The 8618-nt window shown below is 41.6% G+C and overlaps 1 protein-coding gene across 1 annotated transcript in view; it reads left to right on the top strand.

Moving 5' to 3' along the window:
* Positions 1-2340: 2340 nt before the first annotated feature.
* numbl (NUMB like endocytic adaptor protein) overlaps positions 2341-8618 on the top strand; it is an 86198-nt gene continuing 79920 nt past the window's right edge. Inside the window, exon 1 of the mRNA XM_079679296.1 lies at positions 2341-2694. The gene's annotated coding sequence lies outside the window, so the exon portion shown is untranslated. The remainder of the gene's footprint in view (positions 2695-8618) is intronic.

Genomic DNA, 8618 nt, shown 5'->3' with positions numbered 1-8618 from the left:
TTTGTTTCTGCAGATATATTTGAAAAGAAGCCCTCTTGTGTATAACTGGCAAAGTGACAAATAGACACATATTTTTACCAACAAAAAGTAAGAAAATAATGGATAAAACACTTTATACTATTGTTGATAGCGTGTAAAGGGTTGTTAAAAAAAATTCTAAACCAAAATGACCTTAGTCTTCATGTTGGGAAATAGAATTGGCTTAATATAATTTAACATAAATATATATCCATGACATTTATTCCTTTCACATAAAGTGAGTATTTTCATTCTGTGCGACTTCCTATTTCTTCTGTGTTACAGCTGCTAGGGAAAGTCATTTTTACTACACAGACATTTTAAATCTTTATGAGCGGAGATACAGTTTTAAGAAACGGGGACGAGCTGCCTGGGGAAATAAGGCTTGCTTTATTAGATGTATCTTTTAAATCCTATCAAAACCTCACTTTTATAGACAGGCTTTAATGGGAACACGCTCTGCATTTAAAGTACTTTCCGTCCTAAAAGGTTTCAGGAAATGTGTTATACAAATAAAGATTAGAAAAGAAGAATATATAATAATAAGATTTGAAAATAATAACTAATGCAGGACTACACTACCAATATATATATATTACAAATATCTTTAATTGGCTCCTTAATTAATTGACTATGACATTAAAGGAATCTTATATCTGTATAAAACCAGAATAACACTGTGAAAGGAAAAAAAAGAAAAATGGCCTCAGATCAATAATACCTTATTTATCACGGGGGGAATTAGGTTGGTGACTTTAGAAACCAAAAAAAAATACAATGATACAAATAAAATATCATAAAAATAGGCATATGAGCATCGGATATAAGAAGATACAATTACATCAAATACTAAATATTAGGATTAACATAATAAGTAAGGTAACAATGTGCACTTTGTACTAGTATACCATTAAATATGTAAACATGTGTAATACAATGCATACAGTTGTGTATAAGTATTAGAAAGATAGTAATGATGAATATTGGATTAATGTTCGAAATGCAATAATCCGAAGTATAATATACTGCTTAGTTGAATAATTGCTAATGTCATACAGCTTTAGTTTGGTTGGTATTGTTCAGTTTAATGGTAAGGCGACTTCAGTAACTTTTTGAATACAGGACTTGTTTTGTAATACTTTTAGATGTTAGATGTTTCTACTTGCACTTAAGTAGGCTAGAGGTTCAGAGTATATTTTTCGTTAAGAACCCGGACCCATTTCTACTTTTAGGGAAATTAAGGGGAACATAATTTAGACCAAATAGACCACCTAGAATACATTTACATACACAAGTAACCCCCCCCCCCTAGTGTCAAATATCTGAAAAGTGACATATATGTCACATTGGGCTTTAATGGTAAAACAACTCTTATATATAACTTAATTAATGAGGATAATTTTTTGGTTTAAATTAGTTTGAACATTATTTGAATTGAAGAATAAAGAATATATTAACTCAATATAATTGAATCAGCTAAATTAACTGAGAAGATCATAATCATATTTCTAATTGTGCATATATGTCACTCTGGGTTTACTGTGAAAGTTTAGGGTTAAAGTCCCGATCAGTGTCACAGCGATATTTATATCATTTGTTTCATATCAATTTGATCAAGACATGTTTCCACATCAGGTTAAATGTAATAAAGGACATGTTATGTAAGCATTTTCATTCTTAAATGGCTTGAATTTTACCTATAGCAACAAACAAAAACGATTTTGAAATGTAGCTTGTTCGGTCACATGTGCTAGCGTGGCACATGGACATCTTGGACATGTTGTTATGGGAACTCAAAGTCACATGACCTGGACCATGACCCACCAGAGGTGGTTCCTTATGGGTTAAGATGGTGAGATGACTTCAGTAACATTTTGGATTCAGGACTTTTACTTGTAATAGATTACTCTTAGATTTGACATGTTACTTTGACTTAAAGCTGGGGTATGTAATTTATTTCAGAAACACTTGTTGTTATATTCCATGCAATGCTCTTAACATCCCGATAGCAATGAATATATGAAATGCTTTGTTGTGTATTTTCAAATTCTAGTGCACTCGAGCTGGTTTCTCCAAAATTACCTACCCCTACAGGTTCAGACTAGTATATTTTTCCACCACTGGCTGCAACTTTCCACCAGCAGAATGAATTCCCCTGCCTATAAGACTGCAATAACTTACCATACTTTATAAAAGACTACCACAGCAGCTTTAACCCCACACGGGGGCGCAGTGGAGCTCCTGAAGAAGAACTGCTCTTCCTCCTCTCTGAAAACATCAATGGGAACAGTGGATTTGCATGTCCGGCTGTCTGTGCCAATGGGCGCTCTGAAGGCTGGGTTAGCGGGTGGAGCCGGGGAAGCAGCCCAGTTTATACACAGTCAACAACCAAAGCATCCGAGAGTACTACAGACACACCAAATCCTCCGAAACCTCCCTTAACAATCGCTGTTTGTGCACCTTTTTTTTCTTTCTGTGGTGTGTGTGCATGATTGTATGTGGGCACCGAGCAGGTTTCCTTCGCGGCTCCACATCGCCTCGCTTCCACAGTGCGGATAAAGAAGATTTTTGGGGTGAAATTACCAATTACACCTTATTCTCGTGAAGGGCATACTACATTTGTGCTGGATTTACTCAGAGGAGGAGCGGGGAGCAGATCATCCGTCGTTCTCTTGGGTGAGTTCACGGTCCATTCCTGTTTACTGACACTTCCAGGGTTTTATTGTGGATCATAAATGTCTTTATAATGAATAAATCCAACAGCAAGAAGTCTGCGATCCATTCTGAAAACCCATTAAATTCTGCATGTGAGAGTTACCGGGCAATTATACTCTAATGGAAAGAAACTGCAACGCTTTTAAGGAAATCGTCACTCGCCAATGGGCCCATACTGTATGCGTGAAATGAATGAAATGTGGCAGCTCCAGCCTCTGATAGCGGTTTACATGCCTAATCCACCCATAACCAAGGAGAAACAAGTATCCTAATAGGACTACACAACTACCAGAGTCTTAATGTGCATATTATCAAAGGGATATTCAAATGGTGCCATATTAGATTAAAAAAGCTGTAACTTTATAGGCCTGGTGCATTATAGCTCTTTTATTATGACCGATTATTGTCAGAAAATGTGGTTATTACGTCATTATTGGCGTGGGAATGTGATCTAGATTGAGCTGTGAAGAGTCACGTCGATTCTTGGGTAATTTAATGCTTCATAGGTTTGCAGTGTTTCTATGTATTTTCTCCAGGACAGCATGGTCACCGCTAAAAACGCGCCTTGAGTTTGAATATTTAAGACCATAATAATTCTCCCTGTGTGCAGGATTCACCCTGCCTCAGTTGCATTATGTTGCATGGTTTTATTTGTGTTTAGGATGTGTTTGTATCTGCTCAAAGTTATTCAGGGCTTATTCTTTGTTGCAAAAAAAGTGCTGCAGCTTACTGTGAGGAGAATCATTGAACATGAGAGCAACACAAAAGCTATAATACACTCACCCCCTTTACACACTTGGCACACATGCCTTGGTACTATATAGGCCCAGTAAATGCATGTGGCTCTATTGTCTGTGGAGCTCCATCTGTTCCATGACATGGCATTCCTCAGACAGCCAGTCATGCTGTTAGGGGTGGTCTGCCCTCACCCACAGAGAGAGAGAGAGAGAGAGAGAGAGAGGGAGAGAGAGAGAGAGAGAGAGAGAGAGAGAGAGAGAGAGAGAGAGAGAGAGAGAGAGAGAGAGAGAGAGAGAGAGAGACTCACATGGGGTGTATTAAGAAAGTAGGTGCAGGGCTCAGGGTGTCTCAGCTCAGAGCCCCGGACCACCTGCATAGACAGCTCCTGGGCCGGAGGATAGCTAGGTTTAGTCTAAACGCTGGAGCCAAAAGGCGGTTACATTTGGCCGGGATATTGAACTAGATTAAGCTTTGGGCTACAACTGGGGCTGTAGTGTAGGCAAGACTAGGGCAAGATTTGGTGAAGGGACTGGGGCTAAAGCGAGGCTACAATTGGTCTACAGCTGGGGCTAGTGAGTAGAAGGCTAGGTTTAGTTTTGAGGGGCGGCTAGAGAAGACTAAGTCTGGGGCAAAACGAGATTGGTTTGGTTCGGTGGTTGGGCTACATTGCCTAGGAAAAGTTCAGGTTTGGTCCAAAGCTGGAGGAAAGTTTGGTCTAAGGCTGTGACTAAAAGCAGATTATTGGTGCGAAATGAGCCCGATATTTGGTCTTGAGCTAGCTGAAGGCTAAGTTTGATCCAGAAATGTGATTAGAGTGAAGCTTAAGTTTGTATGGATGACGATGAAGATTAGCTTTGGTACATATGGGGTGTAATGATGTAATGATGATGGCTAATAAATAGGGTTAGACAAAAGTTAAGTGCAGTCTGGAAGTAAGGCTAGAGGAAGGATAAGTTTGGCCTGAGTATTAGGCCAGATGAAGGCTTACTTCGGTCCAGAACTGGGGCCAGAAAATACAACATTTGTTCCAAAACTGGGGTATAAGAAAGCTTAGTTTTTGCCAGAACTGGCGCCAGTGGAAGGAGGCTATATTTGGTATGGAAATAAGGCTAGAGGTAGGCTCAGTTTGGTCTAGAACTGGGGCTAGAGGAAAGCGTAATTTTCTCCAGAACTGGGGCAAAGGAAAGCCTAATTTTGGTCTGGAAACTAGAGTATAGGCAGGCAAAGTTTGTTCAAGAACTGGGGTAGAAGAAAGCTTAGTTCGGTCCAGAACTGGCGCATGAGAAAAGGCTAAACTTGGCCTGTAAATAAGGCTATCGAGATAGGCTAAGTTTGGTCCAGAAATGGGGCTGGAGGGAGATCGGATTGGTCTCCAGCGGGTAATAAAGAAAGATTTGCCAGAATTTGAAGTCCAAACCAGGGCGCTGCCGGACATTAACTGTCTCTTATGTAGCTAATCACTGTTTCAGCTCGGTGATCAGAACTAGAACATCATTACACCGCCCCCATCCAAACAGCACTACACACACACACACACACACACACACACACACACACACACACACACACACACACACACACACACACACACACACACACACACACACACACACACACACACACACACACACACACACACACACACACACACACACACACACACACACACACACACACACACACACACACAAATGCATCTGCATCCACACACACACACACACACACACACACACACACACACACACACACACACACACACACACACACACACACACACACACACACACACACACACACACACACACACACACACACACACACACACACACACACTCCTTTTCCCCTCAGACCATTTCCCCTCTCCCACTGCTCTGATTGCTGCATTAGGACTTGGCTGTCTTTTGTTGTCCGCACACTCATGCACGCACAAAAGGGGGAGGGTTGGCGCAGCTGAGACCACAATACAGCGGGGATCAAAGGTCATCCAGCGGGCCAATCAGGGGCCTGTCTGGGTCGGCTGGTGGAGGAGGTAGGGCGTCTCCCCCCCTTTGTGCCGGTCAGGGTGGGTCCGCTAAACAAGAGGCTCCACTTCCAGCCTGCCAAGCTTCCTCACAGCCAGACACACTTTGTTATAGACTGCGGGTCAGGGGCTTGTCCAGTTTACAGGAAGTCCTTTATTGATTTATGACTGGGCTTCTGGTTTGCCTCTGGAAAAACTTCAGTTGCTGGAGAATCTGAATTATTTTATTCGTCCGACAAATGCATTTTATTTATATAGCGCCTTTCAAGAAACTCAAAGACACTTTACACAAGCACAATAAAAACAACACATTACAAAGCTGGAAATTAACATTGTTTCAGCAAAGATAGAGACGGAGAAAATAGAACAATATTATATTAAAGGCATGCACATAGTATAAGTACAGTACCTGAGTAAATCTACTTAGTTACATTACACCACTGGATATATTTCACGTGATGTCTGATGGACAATTTGGGGATTCACAGTGTTCAATTGTTACTATGCATAGGGCTGAACGATTAATCGATTTTAAATCAAAATCGCGATTTGAAATGATGCGATTATCAAATCGCAAAGCCTGCAATTTTCTTTTAAACTACATATTTTTCTTTCATCCACACCAATCAGAAGTGCTGTGCTCCACATGTACCAGCCATTGTTAACCAATCAGAAGTGGCCCATGATAGAAGGTGATAGACAGATTGATCCAATCACCTGCCAAGTATTTTTGAAAGTGCCTGCCCTTTCCAGATGGCTTCCAATGGAGCTCTCCTAGATGGTTTGGTGAACCATCTGAGTCAGGTTAGTAATGCTCCATCACATGTTTCTATTACAGGGTGAATCTGAAACTGAAGCTTGACTTTAAAGCAGCCCAACGGAAGTTTCATGTAAGTTTAGTTCTTTCACTCGTAGCTCGGGCTGCGGGGGTGCTAGAGACGGGAGCACGTTGATGCGACCTTCCTAGCCGGAGATATGGCCGCATTTTACAATAAACTTCCGTTGGGTCGCTTAAAAACAAAAATCGCAAATCGAATCGCAATATCTGTCAGAAAAATCACAATTAGATTATTTCCCCAAATCGTGCAGCCCTAACTCTGCAGTTGTAAAATGTGCTGGGTGTTAATGAATGAAACAAAACCCCTCCAGCTAAACCCTTAATTTGACTACAGTATGCTATTTCTGGTGATGGTATTAATTAAAGAACTCGACTACGGTATTGTCTTTTAAAGCACTTAAAAGACGTTGAAGACAGGAAGCATGGCAAAGGAGGTGAGTGGGGGGAAGAGGAAGTGCTTTAGAGACATGGGGGTGCTGAGGAGGAGAGATAACGAGAAAGACAATACAACAGAAACTGAGAGAGGCAGATTGAGGCTGGAGAAGCACAGAAGGGAGAGGAAATAAAAAAGTGAGAATTAGCCGACAGGGACACATTCAAAACCATTTGTTCCCCATTCACAGTCTTTAAATGGTTGTAGAAACTCCTCAGCTTATGAGAAGTGATCATGTCAATGTGCAGACACAGAAGATGTACTTGTCTTCTAAAATGTACGTCATCCTCCCACACACACACACACACACACACACACACACACACACACACACACACACACACACACACACACACACACACACACACACACACACACACACACACACACACACACACACACACACACACACACACACACACACACACACACACACACACTTCCAGCTCTGTCTGATGCCTGTAAGTGCTTTCAGTATATGCTGAGTGGAGTTATCTGATTTCTGCAGGCTAGTTAAACGCAACCACTCCCTCACATAGTTCCATTACAGCGCACGATAATGGCGTGCTCACGGTGCGAACACTTGGGCCTATTGTTCCCTCTGCATGTGCGTTATTGTGTGTTATTGTGTGTTATTGTGTGTTATTGTGTGCGTTGGATGTGCTTTTATTGCCATGAATTATGTTGTTCTGGATTGATAAATGTTCTGTCTGATGGACACTCATGTGTGAAGGCAGCGGTTTGTGGTGTGTGTGTGTGTGTGTGTGTGTGTGTGTGTGTGTGTGTGTGTGTGTGTGTGTGTGTGTGTGGTCTAGCATTACTATACTTGTGGGGACCTAAATCTGTTTACACAGTCACGTGTGGGGACTCGCCTCCCTTATGGGGACAAAATGGAGGTCCCCATTAGGGGAATCACTAATTTTAGGGTGAAGACTTGGTTAGGGTTAGGCATGTGTTGGTTATGGTTAAGTCTCCAGGAAATGCATGTAAGTCAATGTGTGTGTGTGTGTGTGTGTGTGTGTGTGTGTGTGTGTGTGTGTGTGTGTGTGTGTGTGTGTGTGTGTGTGTGTGTGTGTGTGTGTGTGTGTGTGTGTGTGTGTGTGTGTGTGTGTGTGTGTGTGTGTGTGTGTGTGTGTGTGTGTGAGCCTGTTTCCCGGCAATCAGCAATTTATTTCTTTGCTTCGTGACATTTTTCTCTGCAGATAACAAGGAAAGTGGAAATGGGTCTTTTCTCAGCAGCCTCCACTACGCTCATCCCATCTTATAACTGTCGTTTTTTAGTCTCTTTGCTCTCTTGATTTATTTGTTGGCGCTGACCTATTTCAGGCTGTTTAGCAGTTGACGCTCTAATGCAACAGCTCCAAGAGGATCGCAGTGCAGAAAACAATCCTCCGAAACAACACAATCCTCCCGCAGGACCTGATTGGATCTATATGCAACTGCTTAAATAGTGTTCACATGGAGTATCCCAAATGACACCTAAATCAGTAACTGTGAATGTCCAACACATGATGTGGTTTCTCCAATATCTCCTATTGCAGTGTGAAAATGCTTCATACTAAAAGCTTTCAATGCAGAGGATGTTTAAAGAGGCCCTATTGTGCTTTTGGGGTTTTACCCTTCCTGTAGTGTGTTATATACGTTTGTGTGCATTTAAATAGTCTGAAAATGACATAATTGCCAAATAAGTAATGACCTCTTCCCTCCATGACTCCAATGTTAGCATTTGAGATCAGAAGAATATATGGTGCAGTGTTTCCCACAGAATTTGATTCTATTTGTGGGGGCACCGAAGTAACCGAGGGCTAAGTGTCTTACTCAAGGGCACACTAGTAGTGGTGTTCCAGGCAGGATTT

The sequence above is a fragment of the Notothenia rossii genome (genome assembly GCF_949606895.1).
Source record: "Notothenia rossii genome assembly, chromosome: 4".
Classification (NCBI taxonomy): Eukaryota; Metazoa; Chordata; class Actinopteri; order Perciformes; family Nototheniidae; genus Notothenia; species Notothenia rossii.
The sequence above is the reverse complement of the archived record's forward strand: the minus strand, read 5'-3'. Positions and strand labels throughout refer to the sequence as shown.